Consider the following 14,852-nt stretch of genomic DNA (forward strand, 5'->3'; position numbering starts at 1 on the left):
TCTTACATACACAGTCTCTTACACATTCTCACACACACTTTCTCACACACTTATACACTCTCTCACACACTCTTACACACACACATTCACTCATACACTCTCTCATACACACACTCTTACACACACAGTCTCTTACACACTTTCTCTCACTCTCTCTCTCTCTCACACACACACAGAGTGTGAGGCTGGCTCCAGGCACGGAGTCTGGGATCGGCAGATTGGTCCTCAGATAGAACATAGAACATCGAACATTACAGCGCAGTACAGGCCCTTCGGCCCTCGATGTTGTGCCGACCAGTCAGACCAATCTGAAGCCCATCTAACCTACACTATTCCATGTACGTCCTGTGCAATGACGACTTAAATGTACTTAAAGTTGGCGAATCTACTACCGTTGCAGGTAAAGCATCCCATACCCTTACTACTCTGGACCCTACTGTGTCCAGTTTGGGAGCACCTTGTGATGAGGTGAGACTGAAAGCAACAATTTCCTGGGAATCTTCATTAAAAAATCTTCATTTCAGGAGATTGAACAGAGAGAGGAGACGATCATTAACTAAAGGAACCCCCTCTCCCCCTCTCTCTTTCTCACTCCCCCCACCTCCCCCTATTAACCGCATTCCAGTGACATTGCTCTGTGAGACCGTCACTTTGCCGCCAATAACCGGGATCCAGGATCCTTCACCCTCCCCCGAGCTCTCACCCCGTCCCCTTCTCGGGCTTTTTATTTCCTCATCTTTTGGTTTGTTTCATTTTCTACACTCGCTCCCCACCTCGTTGTTAGCCTTCCCTGCACCTGAACCTCTCTCTCTCTGTTCACACTCTCTCTGTTCACACTCTCTCCGTTCACACTCTCTCTGTTCACACTCTCTCTGATCACTCTGTTCATTCACTCTCTGTTCACTCTCGGTCTCTGTTTCTCTCTCTCTCTCTCTGTTCACACTCGGTCTCTGTTTCTCTCTCTCTCTCTGTTCACACTCTCGGTCTCTGTTTCTCTCTCTCTCTCTGTTCACACTCGGTCTCTGTTTCTCTCTCTCTCTCTGTTCACACTCGGTCTCTGTTTCTCTCTCTCTCTGTTCACACTCTCGGTCTCTGTTTCTCTCTCTCTCTCTGTTCACACTCGGTCTCTGTTTCTCTCTCTCTCTCTGTTCACACTCGGTCTCTGTTTCTCTCTCTCTCTCTGTTCACACTCTCGGTCTCTGTTTCTCTCTCTCTCTCTGTTCACACTCGGTCTCTGTTTCTCTCTCTCTCTCTGTTCACACTCGGTCTCTGTTTCTCTCTCTCTCTCTGTTCACTCTCGGTCTCTGTTTCTCTCTCTCTCTCTCTGTGTTATCACACAATTGGCTCTGTCTCGGTGATTCCTTCCCTCTCGGTTCTTTCCTAACTCACCCACTCCATCCCCTCTCTCTCCTCGCTTTCTGTATTCACTCTCCTCCTCCCCCCTCTCTTTTTCTATCCTGTTTACCTCTCTCTCTCTCATTCCTCCCCTCCCAGCGTTCCTCCTGTCAGTCTCTTTCTCTCACTTTTGCTATCTCTTCCTGCTGCTTCACTCTCTCTCTCCCCCACATCCTTCCCTGTCCCCCCCCCACCCCTCCCCGCCTCTGACTGCATTTCTCAGCGTCGCTCTCCTGAAGCAGAGAGAAGGCGGTTATTGAGAATTGGAATTTTGGGAATTGGGATATTGGGAATCGGGATATTGGGAATGACAGCGACAGCACGAGGGGTGCATTGGAAGGGGGTGAACCGCCTCTTTATCAAACACGAGCTAAGATTCAGCTCTGTCCACACTTTCCTTCCGCACTGGAGCATTTGTAATTTTTTAATAATTAAGAATTATTTAAATTTTCGCAGGCGGGGTCTCTAGCGACCCAGAGAGAGCATTTCACACTCCCAGCCGGTTACAGGGAGAGCCGTGTCTCAACAGCAACTCTCACAGGCCCTTTATCCTGAAGAGCTCTGTGTGTGTGTGTGTGTGTGTGTGAGAGAGAGAGAGAGACAGAGAGAGTGAATGTGTGTGTGTGAGAGAGAGAGAGTGACTGTGTGTGTGTGTGTGAGAGAGAGTGGGGGGGTGGGGTCCAAAGATTTCTGATAAATCCTGAAACCAATGCCCTGTCTCTAGCTCTGTCACTTTCTGTCTTTCTCTGTCTCTGAGTCTCCCACTCTCCTCTCTCTCTCTGTCTCTCTGTCTCTCTTTCTCTCTGTCTCTCTCTCTTTCTGTCTCTCTCTCTGTCTCCCCTTGTCCATCCCTCTTTCTTTCTCCCTCCCTCTGTTTTTCTCTCTGTCCCTTCCTTCTGTCTGTCTTTCTTTCTCTTCTCTGTTGCTTTTTCTTTCTCTCTCATTCTGTCTCTGCCTCTGCCTCTCTCTGCCTGACTCTCTCTCTCCTCTTGCTGTCTCTCTCTCTCTACCTCTCTCTCTGTCCTGTATCTCTCTCTTTCTCTTTCTATCTCTTCTGTCTCTCTATCTCTCTCTGTGCCTGACTCTCTCTCTGAGGGTCAGATGTTTTTCAATGTTGAGCTGCTGCACTTTGATTGGAAACGCAGTAACGCTGAGAGGAGACAGTAAGAGACTTCAGACAGGGACACTACAACCACAGTACATTCCTGAGAACTGGTGTTTTTTGAGAAGGAAGGATGGGGAGAGATAATGTGGAAGAAAGGGTGGAATGTTTAAAGGGAATTGGGAATAGAGTGTGTGGTGGTGTGATGTCCAGTTATCTTTATAGGCAGCAAGACCTGGTGTTTGTATAATGCAGACAGGAGGCCAGCCATTTACATATGGAGGCAGAGAGGAATTGACACTGAACAATGAAAAATCTCTGGTTCGGCCTTAGCTGTAAGATGGAATCCAATTCTGATTCCCGTGCTTAAGGAAGAGTATCAAGGTTTTGGGGAGGGGCTGGAGGAGATTTCCCAGAATAGGAAAAGGGGTGAAGGGCTTCCGAAAAGGCAGCAAAGCCCAAGTCCTGGGAACATATTAGAATCCAGCAGGAGCACAAAAAGTTTGATCAAGAGGAGAAAATAGAGTCGGAGGGTAAAATTGCAGGGAACAGAAAGACTTCACAGAAATATGTGAAGAGAAAAAGATGAGCAAAGTCAAACACAGGTCCTTCCAGCCAGAAGCTGGGGGAGTTGTAACAGGGAGCAAAGAAATGGTGGAAGAATTGGACACAGACATTGGTTCTGCCAATGTGAAGGGATGTGAAACAGTAATGGTTAAGTGAAGTTTAAGGACAGATCAACCAGGGACCAACTGAATGCTGAAACAGGTTTTAGAGGCTGAGTGGCCCCCTTCTCTTGTGCCTGTTATTGGAATCACTTGTTGTTGAGTTAGCTGAGGTTCAGACAAAGAGAATAGGACAACACTCCCAGAGTCATTTGGTTTACCATCTAATGCAAAAATGCAGGGATGTGGGAGTTGGGGATCAGGAGGGTGTAAGGCTGTGCTCAGATGGTCTGTCTCTCAGTAAACTCCACTTGGCTTGGACTCAGGACTTTCAGGAAGGCAAATCTAAACCCTGGGACTCCCTCCCAAGCAGCCTGGTCATGTTGTGGCTGTACAGGACATTGATTAGGCCACTGTTGGAATATTGCATGCAATTCTGGTCTCCTTCCTATCAGAAAGGCATTGTGAAACTTGAAAGAGTTCAGAAAAGATATACAAGGATGTTGCCAGGGTTGGAGGACTTGAGCTACAGGGAGAGGCTTAACAGGCTGGAGCTGTTTTCCCTGGAGCGTCGGAGGCTGAGGGGTGACCTTATAGAGGTTTATAAAATTATGAGGGGCATGGATAGGATAAATAGACAAAGTCTTTTCCCTTGTGTCAAGGAATCCAGAACTAGAGAGCATAGATTTAGGGTGAGAGGGGAAAGATATAAAAGAGACCTAAGGGGCAACATTTTCACGCAAAGGGTGGTATCTTTATGGAATGAGCTGCCAGAGGAAGTGTTGGAGGCTGGTACAATTGCAACATTTAATGGGCGTTTGGACGGGTATATGAATAGGAAGGGTTTGGAGAGATATGGGCGAGTGCTGGCAGGTGGGTCTAGATTGGGTTGGGATATCTGGTCGGCATGGACGGATTGGACCGAAGGGTCTGTTTCCATGCTGTACATCTCTATGACTCTATATGCAGCAGTTAAGATTAGATTAGATTAGATTAGATTACTTACAGTGTGGAAACAGGCCCTTCGGCCCAACAAGTCCACACCGCGCCCGCCGAAGCGTAACCCACCCATACCCCTACATCTACATCTACCCCTGACCTAACACTACGGGCAATTTAGCATGGCCAATTCACCTGACCTGCACATCTTTGTGACTGTGGGAGGAAACCGGAGCACCCGGAGGAAACCCACGCAGACACGGGGAGAACGTGCAAACTCCACACAGTCAGTCGCCTGAGGCGGGAATTGAACCCGGATCTCCGGCGCTGCCTTCCCATGGGGCAATCACAGCTGGGTAATAAAGGCTGGATCAGTCAGTGATGCTCACATTCTGGGAATAGATTAAGAAAAGTGGGTGATTTCTCCTGGTGTTTGGGGCACTGTTCATCCCTCAATCAAGACCAGCACCTCACAGTCATTTGACAATACTCTGTCCACTCGTCAACTGAGCAGCACCTTTTCCTCATGCAGTATAAATTATTGATCCCTTTGAGATTTTCCATTCTGCCGTGATGAGCATAGAGTGAAAAGTTTTGACAGCACTCCCTTTACTTCCACCAATTTCTTGGATTGTAATTTGAATGCTTCTGATGCCAAGTGTCCAAGCATTTGGTCCAAATGAGTGACAGGGAGAACATGCCCCTATCACTGGAAGGATGGAGAACCTGAGGGAACCAGTTTTAAAATAAAAATATGTGCTGATATGAAGAAGAACTTTTTAATTCAGCAAATGGTTAGGGTCCGGAATGTTTTGTCTGAGAGTATGACGAAATAGGTTCATTCGATGCTCTCAAATGGGGATTACCTAAAAATTGCATGGTCAGGGGGAAGGTAGGATGAAGACTAGGAGGATCGCTCCTTCAGAGATTCAGGATAAGTATTATTGGCCAAATAGCTTCCTTCTATGCAGTGCCCATTCTCCAATCTCAGATAATGTTATAACCATGCAGTGCCCTTACACAAACAAATCACAGCAGACTCTGGAACACACTCAGAGGGAACCTTCCCCTCCCAAAAATGATCTCTTTGACCATGTGTGTCAATATCCAGCCGATGTTGCTCAGAATTAGACAAATTGGGAATTATAGAATATAGAACTTTCCAGTGCAGTACTGGCCCTTCGGCCCTTAATGTTGCGTCGCCCTATGAAACCAATCTGAAGTCCATCTAACCTCCACTATTCCATTCTTGTTTATATGTCTATCCAATGACTATTTAAATGCCATTAAAGTTGGCGAGTCTACACCTGTTGCAGGCAGTGCATTCCATACCCCTACTGCTCTCTGAGTAAAGAAACTACCTCTGACATCTGTCCTATATCTATGACCCCTCAATTAAAAGCAATGTCCCCTCATGCTAGCCATCACCATCCAAGGAAAAAGGCTCTCCCTGTCCACCCTATCTAATCCTCTGATGATCCTGTATGTCTCCATTAAGTCACCTCTTAACCTTCTTCGCTCTAACGAAAACAGCCTCAAGTCCCTCAGCCTTTCCTCATAAGACCTTCCCTCCGAACCAGGCAACAACCTAGTAAATCCCTTCTGAACTCTTTCCAAAGCTTCCACATCCTTCCTATAATGCAGTGACCAGAACTGTACACAATACTCCAAGTGGACCGCACCAGAGTTTTGTACAGCTGTAGCCTGACCTCATGTCTCCGAAACTCAATCCCTCTACTAATCCATTTCTGATTTGTACATTTAATTGTCACTATGATTGGCCACGTTTATTCCCTTCTTCTACTGGTTCACTCTGTGTGTGTGTGTGTGGTCTATGTGTGTGTGTGTCTGCGTCGTGTGTGTGTCTATGTGTTTGTGTCTCTGTGCAATTGTGTGCCTGTGTCTATGTGTATGTGTTGCTGTGTGTGTGTCTGTGTGTGTGAGTGAGTCTGTGTATCGATGTGTCTATGTACGTGTGTGAGTGAGTGAGTGTATGTATGTTTGTGTGTGCGTGTGTCTGTGTGTGAATGTGAGAGAGAGTGTGTGTCTGTGTTGTGTGTGTCAATGTGTTTGTGTATCTGTGCGTGTGTCTGTGTATGTGTGTCGATGTGTATGTGTTGCTGTGTGTGTGTGAGTGTGTGTGGGTGTGTCTATGTATGTGTGAGTATGAGTGAGTGTATGTATGTTTGTGTTTGCGTGTGTCTGTGTGTGAATGTGAGTGAGTGTGTGTCTATGTGAGTGTGTGTGTGTCGATGTGTGTGTGTCTGAGTGTGTGTCTATGTGAGTGTGTGTGTGTCTGAGTGTGTGTAGCTATGTGACTGCATGTGTCTGAATGTGTGTCTATGAGTCTGTGGGTGTGTCTATATGAGTGCGTGTCTGTGTGAGTGTGCCTGAGTGTGTCTATGTGAGTGTGTGTCTGTGTATGTATCTATGTGAGTGTGTGTGTATGTGAGTGTGTGCCTGTATGTGTGTGTGTGTCTATGTGAGTGTGTGTGTCAGTGTGTGTGTGTGTGTGTCTATGTGTGTGTCAGTGTGTGTGGGTTTGTGTGTGAGTCTGTGTGTGTGTGTCAGTGTGTGTGGGTGTGTGTATGAGTCTGTGTGTGTGTGTGTGTGAGAGAGAGAGAGAGAGTGTGAGTGTGAGTGTGTGTGTGAGAGAGACCTGTCTGTAGCTGGATGGTTAAGTGGAGAACTGAAAAGCAAAAATATGCAAGAGATTGCATTTTTTTGATCATTCCGTCACTTGTCTCTCTTGGTTACAGAGTGGTGGGGAAAGTATGTTCAGTAGATATCCCTGAATCTTGCTGAAGAACATCAAGTTGCTGCAGAGTTTAGACTCGTGCTCCAGGACAAAAGGGAGAATGGCAATTATCACAATTTATACCACTGGCTGTGATTGGCCGGTGACCAGGTATAATTGTGTATGAAATGTTTTATGACAAATGTTTTCTCCCATCACTCAAACAATTTATTTGTAACCATCGCCTATGATTGGACATTGGTTTCTCCTGGTCAGCATCGTTAGGGACCATTAGATCTTTAACGACCAGGGCGGCCAGTAAAGGTGAGGAGCATACTCAGTGACCTGGATTTCAAGATTCCCTCATTAACACTGAGCTCAACTGAATCAACTGTAAACTCCTTTAAACTAATCTATTTCAGGGGGAACACAGGAGGGAGTCTCTCAGTATTGTGATGGACGTTTCTGCACACTATAGTGCTAATATAGTATAGAATATGTTATGTAACATAATGTTAATATAGTATATGTTATATAGTATAAGTTTAGTATAGTGTATGTTATATAGTATAGTGTTAATATAGTATAGTATATGTTATATAGTATAGTATTAGTACAGTATGTGATATTGTACAGTGTTAATATGGTATAGTATATGTTATATAGTATTGTATTAGTACAGTATAGTATATGTGATATTGTACAGTGTTAATATGGTATAGTATATGTTATATAATTTCATGTTAGTAGAGTATATGTGATATAGCATAGTGTTAATATGGTATAGTATATGTTGTATAATTTCATGTTAGTAGAGTATATGTGATGTATAATAGTGTTAATGCCTGTGAGAAGTATATAAAGATAACTGGGAGTGGACAAAGTTAAAAATCTCACAACACCAGGTTATAGTCCAACAGGTTTATTTGGAAGCACTAGCTTTCGGAGCGCCGCTCCTTCATCAGATGTTTAACTTTGTCCTCCCCAGTCCATCACCGACACCTCCACATCATAACTGGGATTGACAGAGGAGGAAGGCAGACAGAAACAAAAGTCCAGGATGGAGACAAGGGGATACCAGAGATGCAGAGTGACAGAGAGAGAGGCCAGTGTGTGACTCTCCCAGAGAGAGAGAGAGAGAGATACAGACATCGAGGGGAAGCTAGAGAGTGACTGATAGACAGGGAGACATGCACAGGTAAACGAAGCGAGAGGGAAAGATGCGCACAGACTGACAGAGCCATGTAGAGACACACAGACACAGAGAGAGACATACAGGCAAATAAACCGACAGAGAGAACTGTGAAGGACCACATCGATAGGGAGAGACACGGGCAGAGGGAGCCAGAGAGAGAGAGAGAGAGAGATACACAGAGGGAGAGGCGGAGACAGACAGACAGAGACACATACAGACGGGGCGGGGGTGGGAGGGAGTCAGAAACAGTTGGAGACAGGGAGAGGCAGAGCATGCACAAGAGAGAAACACACAAACAAAAACACGGACTGTGCAAGACAGAGTAAAATAATAATAATAAAAACAAATAACAGCGAGTGAAGACACAGAGAGTAAGAGACGAGCAGAATTAGTGATCAGAAGTCACGATACCAGGTTAGAGTCCATCAGGTTTATTTCGGAGCGTTGTTCCTTCAACAGGTGCTAGTGAGAGGGAAGAGCATACAGACACCGCTGACCCTCTGGTCACCTGCAGAGAGTGGTTATCCGACATAACACTCACACCGTTTGTATGATCTTTGAATCCCTGTGTCTGTGTGCTCTTCCCTCTCACTCGCAGCGCTCCGAAATAAAACTGTTGGACTATAATCCGGTGTCGTGTGGTTTTTGACATAAATAGATGTTGGAAGATAAAACTGGGAGGAAGAGAAAGAGAGACCGATCGAAGGAGAACAGAACACCAAAAATAGAGAATGGGAAAATGTCCAAGACAGTAATACTGAGAGAAAGGAAGAGTGATGGAAAAAGATTGGGAATGGGGGAATGAGAGAGAGGAGGAAGAATATGTATGAGTAACAAAAGTAAAAAAATCCCATAACACCAGGTTAGAGTCCAACAGGTTTACAGTGTGTTTCAATGTATAATTTTAGTTACATCGCACTGTAAACTTCTGCTATAGATTCTGTGTCTTACAACTGAGCCCTCCACAATCACCTGATGAAGGAGCGACGCTCTGAAAGCTAGTGCTACCAATTCAACCTGTTGGACTATAACCTGGTGTGGGATTTTTAACTTGGTCCACCCCAGTCTAATACCGGCATCTCCAAATCAGTAACAAAAATGACTGAAAGACATTTCGTGTTTCAGAGTTAGATCGCAATGAGCGCAGAGGAGGAAAATTAACTCAGAGACAAATCGCCTCTGTCCCAGCCACAGCCTTACAGCTGATGCAGGTTCAACACAGAGTGTGTGTGAGAGAGAGAGAGAGTGTGAGTGTGTGTGTGTGTGAGAGAGAAAGTGTGAGTGTGTGTGTGTGTGAGAGAGAGAGAGTGTGAGTGTGTGTGTGTGAGAGAGAAAGTGTGAGTGTGTGTGTGTGTGAGAGAGTGTGTGAGTGTGTGTCTGTGTGTGAGAGAGAGTGTGAGTGTGTGTGTGTGTGAGAGAGAGAGTGTGAGTGTGTGTCTGTGTGTGAGAGAAAGTGTGTGCGTGTATGAGTGTGTGTGAAAGAGAATGTGTGAGTGTGAGAGTATGTGTGGATATGTATTTATTGAACCCACGCTGGCACAATTCATTCAGGCGGTCGGGCCAGCTCTCTCTCTCTGTCTGTCTCTTTATCTCTCTCTCTCTCCATCTCTCTCTATCCCTCCCTCTTCTGTCTCTGTCTCTCTTTCCCTCTCTCTCTCTCTCTGCTTTCCCAGAATGTTCAGTGTTTCCAACTCTCCTTGTTGCTGCCTCTCTGCACCAACTGGCTGAATCATAAATGGTATGTTCTGCAACTTTCAAAGATATGTGGCGCCGTGCCTGGATTCTAACCCTGGTCCTGCATCGCCCCGTGAGAGGACCGACTAGGGACTCGAGATACAGGGAAATTGAACAGCGCCAGGCTGGGGAAAGGGTTAATCCGCAGTTTAGTGGTTGCACTGATGGATCCTCCTTAACTTCCCATTCTTCTTAATTGAATCAACCCAGTGGGAGCTAATAAGGGCCGGTGATCCCGCTGAAAATGTCCCTGAGCCCAGAGGATTACAGGGAGCTGCCTTTAACAGAGTTATTCCCCCCACACTTCTTTTGACAGTAAAGAGCTGGTCACAGAGAGAGAGAGAGAGAGAGAAAATCTCCTTCCATTACTGTCAGAGAGCGCGGAATGTGTATAAATGCTGAGAGAGAATTCACACCAAAGTACATAACAGGAAGAGAGCAGAAAACCATGGTTGGCAATAATATAATTAGACGCAGAATTACACAGAGAGAGCGTTAAAGAAAGAGACAGAGAGAGTGTTAAATAGAGAGGGAGAGAGAGATAGAACATTAAATAGAGAGAGAAACAGAGACAGCTTTACTTGGGCAAATAGAGGGAGATTTAAATAGAAAGAGAACGTTAACAGGGAGACATTAATTACAGAGAAATGGAAGATAATGTACATTCAGAACGACCAGAGAATAAATGGGAGAGAGAGAGGTAAGGAGTAAAATATATAGAGAGCGGAAAATAGAGACCGACTTAAATACAAGAAACAGGAAAAATAACAAGAAGGGAGGGAGTGAAAGGAAGGAATTGAAATGGAGAAATAAATTAACAAAGGAGAAGGTAAAATATAACCGGAAATAGTTTAAAAATAGAACAGATCAAATCGAAAGAAAATCAAAAGCCAAGGAATGAAACCGCGGGAGATCCAACAATGGAGAGTGAGAGGAGAGGAAATGGAGGGTAATGAAAAGGTTCAATCAGATGGAGATGGACAATAAAAAAATCAAGAAAGTAATTTAATGAAAAGAAAAAATGAAGGCAATGAAATGGAAATGGAGAAAGAGCGAGGGAGGAATTTAAAAACAAAACAAACGGAGAGGGAATACCAGCAAACAGGCAGGAGGCAGAGTTCAGGAAGAGCAGGATCAGTAAAACGGAATGGGAAACTCTGACCCCATCACAAAAACCATCGAGGGACAAAAACTGTCCCCTCCTCCCCTCCTCACCCTCCTCCCCTCCTCACCCGCCTCCCCTCCTCACCCTCCTCCCCCTCCTCACTCTCCCACCCTCCTCACCCTCCTCCCCTCCTCACCCTCCTCCTCTCCTCACTCTCCCACCCTCCTCACCCTCCTCCTCTCCTCACTCTCCCACCCTCCTCACCCTCCTCCTCTCCTCACTCTCCCACCCTCCTCACCCTCCTCCCCTCCTCACCCTCCTCCTCTCCTCACTCTCCCACCCTCCTCACCCTCCTCCTCTCCTCACTCTCCCACCCTCCTCACCCTCCTCCTCTCCTCACTCTCCCACCCTCCTCACCCTCCTCCCCTCCTCACCCTCCTCCTCTCCTCACTCTCCCACCCTCCTCACCCTCCTCCTCTCCTCACTCTCCCACCCTCCTCACCCTCCTCCTCTCCTCACTCTCCCACCCTCCTCACCCTCCTCCTCTCCTCACTCTCCCACCCTCCTCACCCTCCTCCTCTCCTCACTCTCCCACCCTCCTCACCCTCCCCACCCTCCTCCCCTCCTCCCCCTCCTCCTCTCCCACCCTCCTCACCCTCCCTACCCTCCTCACTCTCCCACCCTCCTCACCCTCCCTACCCTCCTCACCCTCCCTACCCTCCTCACTCTCCCACCCTCCTCACCCTCCCTACCCTCCTCACCCTCCCTACCCTCCTCACTCTCCCACCCTCCTCACCCTCCCTACCCTCCTCACCCTCCCTACCCTCCTCACTCTCCCACCCTCCTCACCCTCCCCTCACCCTCCCCACCCTTTCCCCTTACCCTCTCCACCCTTCCCGCTCCTTCTCACCCTACCCACCCCTCCCCTCCGCCTCCCCCTCCCACTCCCCCCTCCCCACCCTCCTCCTCATCCTCCCTACCTGCTCCACCCTCACCATTCCTACCCACCCCACTCTCCTCACCCTCCCCACCCTTCTCCCTCACCCTCTCCACGCTTCCCCCCCTCACCCTCCTCACCCTCCCCACCCTTCCCCTCACCCTCTCCACGCTTCCCCCTCCCCCTCACCCTCCTCACCCTCCCCACCCTTCCCCTCACCTTCTCCATGCTTCCCCCTCCCCTTCCGCCTCCCCCTCCCACTACCACCCTCCTCACCCTCCCCCTCCCCTCCTCACCCTCCCTACCTGCCCCACCCTCCTGACCCTCCCTACCCGCCCCACCTTCCCCACCGTCCTCACCCTCCTCACCCTCCCCACCCTCCCTACCTGCCCCACCTTCCCCACCCTCCTCACCATCATCACCCTCCCCATCCTCATCACCCTCCCCACCCTCCTCACTCTCCCCACCCTCATCACCCTCCTCACCCTTCCTACCCTCACCCTTCTCTCTGTACTTACCCCCATCCTCACCCTCCCCTTGTCACCACCCTCAACACTGAAAAGGCAGTGGAAAGTGAAAGGCAGAAAAAAATCTGGGAATGAGGAGACAATGAGCTAAAAAAGGGGAAGGTGAAGTGGAAGGTCAAAGGGACTATGAGGTGACAGATGAAGGAGAGCAGAAAGTGTAAATGTGGACGATCAGAGAACCCGAGGAAATAAGGAACAAAAGAGAAAAACCAACCTAATTTAAGTTGAAATCATGGAGCTAGTAAAACAATAAATAAAGATCAACTTTGACATTAACCCCAGTTATTGGGGGGGGGAGGGGGGAGTGAGGGGGTTCTGCCTTCAGGCTCAGGATTGTCTGTCCATTTAGTGTGAGCAGAGTCACTACAGAACAGGAAGAAGCCATTCAACCCGTTGAATCTGTGCTGTCTAACTGTGGAGCTTTCCAGTCGTCCCAATCACTGGAGCTCTACAAATTTATTTCTCTGAAAGGTCTGTCCAATTTCCATTTTGAATTATGCAGCATCTCTGCTTTCACCTCCCTCACAGGTACTGAGTTCTGGCTCCTTACTGCAGCCTAAGGGCTTCAGCACCCACCCCACTCTCCTCACCCTCCCCACCCTTCCCCCTCATCCTCTCCACGCTTCCCCCTCACCCTCACCCTCCTCACCCTCCCCACCCTTCCCCCTCATCCTCTCCATGCTTCCCCCTCACCCTCACCCTCCTCACCCTCCCCACCCTTCCCCCTCATCCTCTCCATGCTTCCCCCTCACCCTCACCCTCCTCACCCTCCCCACCCTTCCCCTCACCTTGTGATGATGCCACAGAGTTGCACATCACTAGGTGTAAAGAGCATGGGCAGAGGAAAAACACTACCTGATGATAGAGTCTTGTGGGCACGAGGCTGGAAAAAGAAAGTTTAATAATGATGTAATTGTTAAGTCAGGGCCAGATATATTTAGGACAACCAGGTATAACAATATTTAGTATGAAAGGATATTAAATAGTAATACTTCAAAGTCTAAGCCTGAAGATTATCCCTGACTCTGCCTTCTCCTCATCCAGGAGAAAGTGAGGACTGTAGATGCTGGAGATCAGAGCTGAAAATGTGTTGCTGGAAAAACGCAGCAGGTCAGGCAGCATCCAAGGAGCAGGAGTATCGACGTTTCGGGCATCAGCCCTCATCCAGTCTGCCTTGAATCCAAACTCATGGCATGGCACCAAACCACCTGATTATAGAGGTACTGCTTGCTGCATTATAAAGTTCTGCCTCACATTCCTCCCTGTATCTCATCAGGACTGTCCTTATGGAAAATAGTCACAAAGAAATTCCCTTATCTCACTCATTAGGATATTAGATTAGATTCCCTACAGTGTGGAAACAGATCATTCGGCCAAACAAATCCATACCAACCTTTCAAAGAGTAACCCACTCAGACCCATTCCCCTACCCTCTATTTCCCCCTAACACAATGGGCAATTTAGCATGACCAGCACATCTTTGTACTGTGGGAAGAAACTGGAACACCCAGAGGAAACTCACACAAACACAGGAAGAATATGCAAACTTCACATGGACATTGACCAAGGCTGGAATTGAACCTGGGTCCCTGGCACTATGAGGTAGCAGTGCTAACCACTAAGCCACCGTGCTGCCAGTAATCAACTGAGCAATGAACTCTAACTATTGTCTTCAAAGTTTGATGCCATCTTTCCAATGCACCTTGAGATTGTGAATGATGGGCAGAAGATGTAAGTTGGAAAAGCACAGCAGGTAGCATCCAAGGAGCAGGAGAATCGATGTTTTGGGCAAAAGCCCTTCATCAGGAATGGCTAATGAAGGGCTGTTGCCTGAAATATCAATTCTCCTGCTCCTCGGATGCTGCCTGACCTGCTGTGCTTTTCTAGCAACACTCTCTCAACTCTGATCTGCAGCATCTGCAGTCCTCACTTTATCCTGGAAGATATAAGTTGTTTAATTCTCAAACTAGTTATCATTTCTTTCAATATTTGCAAAATCAAATTGGAATCTTTTTTTATAATATATTTGTATTAAGAAAAAATAGATTTTTAAATATTACAACCAACACAAAACAATGCAATTCAAAACAGTACAAAAACAGTACAAAACTAAACCCAATTAATAAAAAAAACTCCCCAACCCACCCTCCTATACGAATGTATAAACATATATAGAGAAGTATTAAATTTAAAAAAACCTAAACTAGCTATTTAACTAACTAAACAAATACCTAACGACAAATAAATAAATAGTAATAACTCAGCCCCCCAAACAAAACACTCATACATTCACAGTTCCTCCTCCCTGGATATTGGACTCATGAAACACAATCGTTACGGCTATATAAAAGCCCTTGTTAGTGTGGCAGATAAATCTGTGTCCAGGTATTTCAAAAAGGGTTGCCATGTCTTGTAAAAATTCTCAGTTTTGTGGTGTACCATATTTGTGAGAAAATCCAGGGGAATATGCTCCATAACAATCTTCCGCCAACCCGACAGGCCTGGGGGGTTTTCTG

Source organism: Chiloscyllium punctatum, chromosome 9 (assembly GCF_047496795.1).
Source record: "Chiloscyllium punctatum isolate Juve2018m chromosome 9, sChiPun1.3, whole genome shotgun sequence".
In the NCBI taxonomy this organism is placed as follows: Eukaryota; Metazoa; Chordata; class Chondrichthyes; order Orectolobiformes; family Hemiscylliidae; genus Chiloscyllium; species Chiloscyllium punctatum.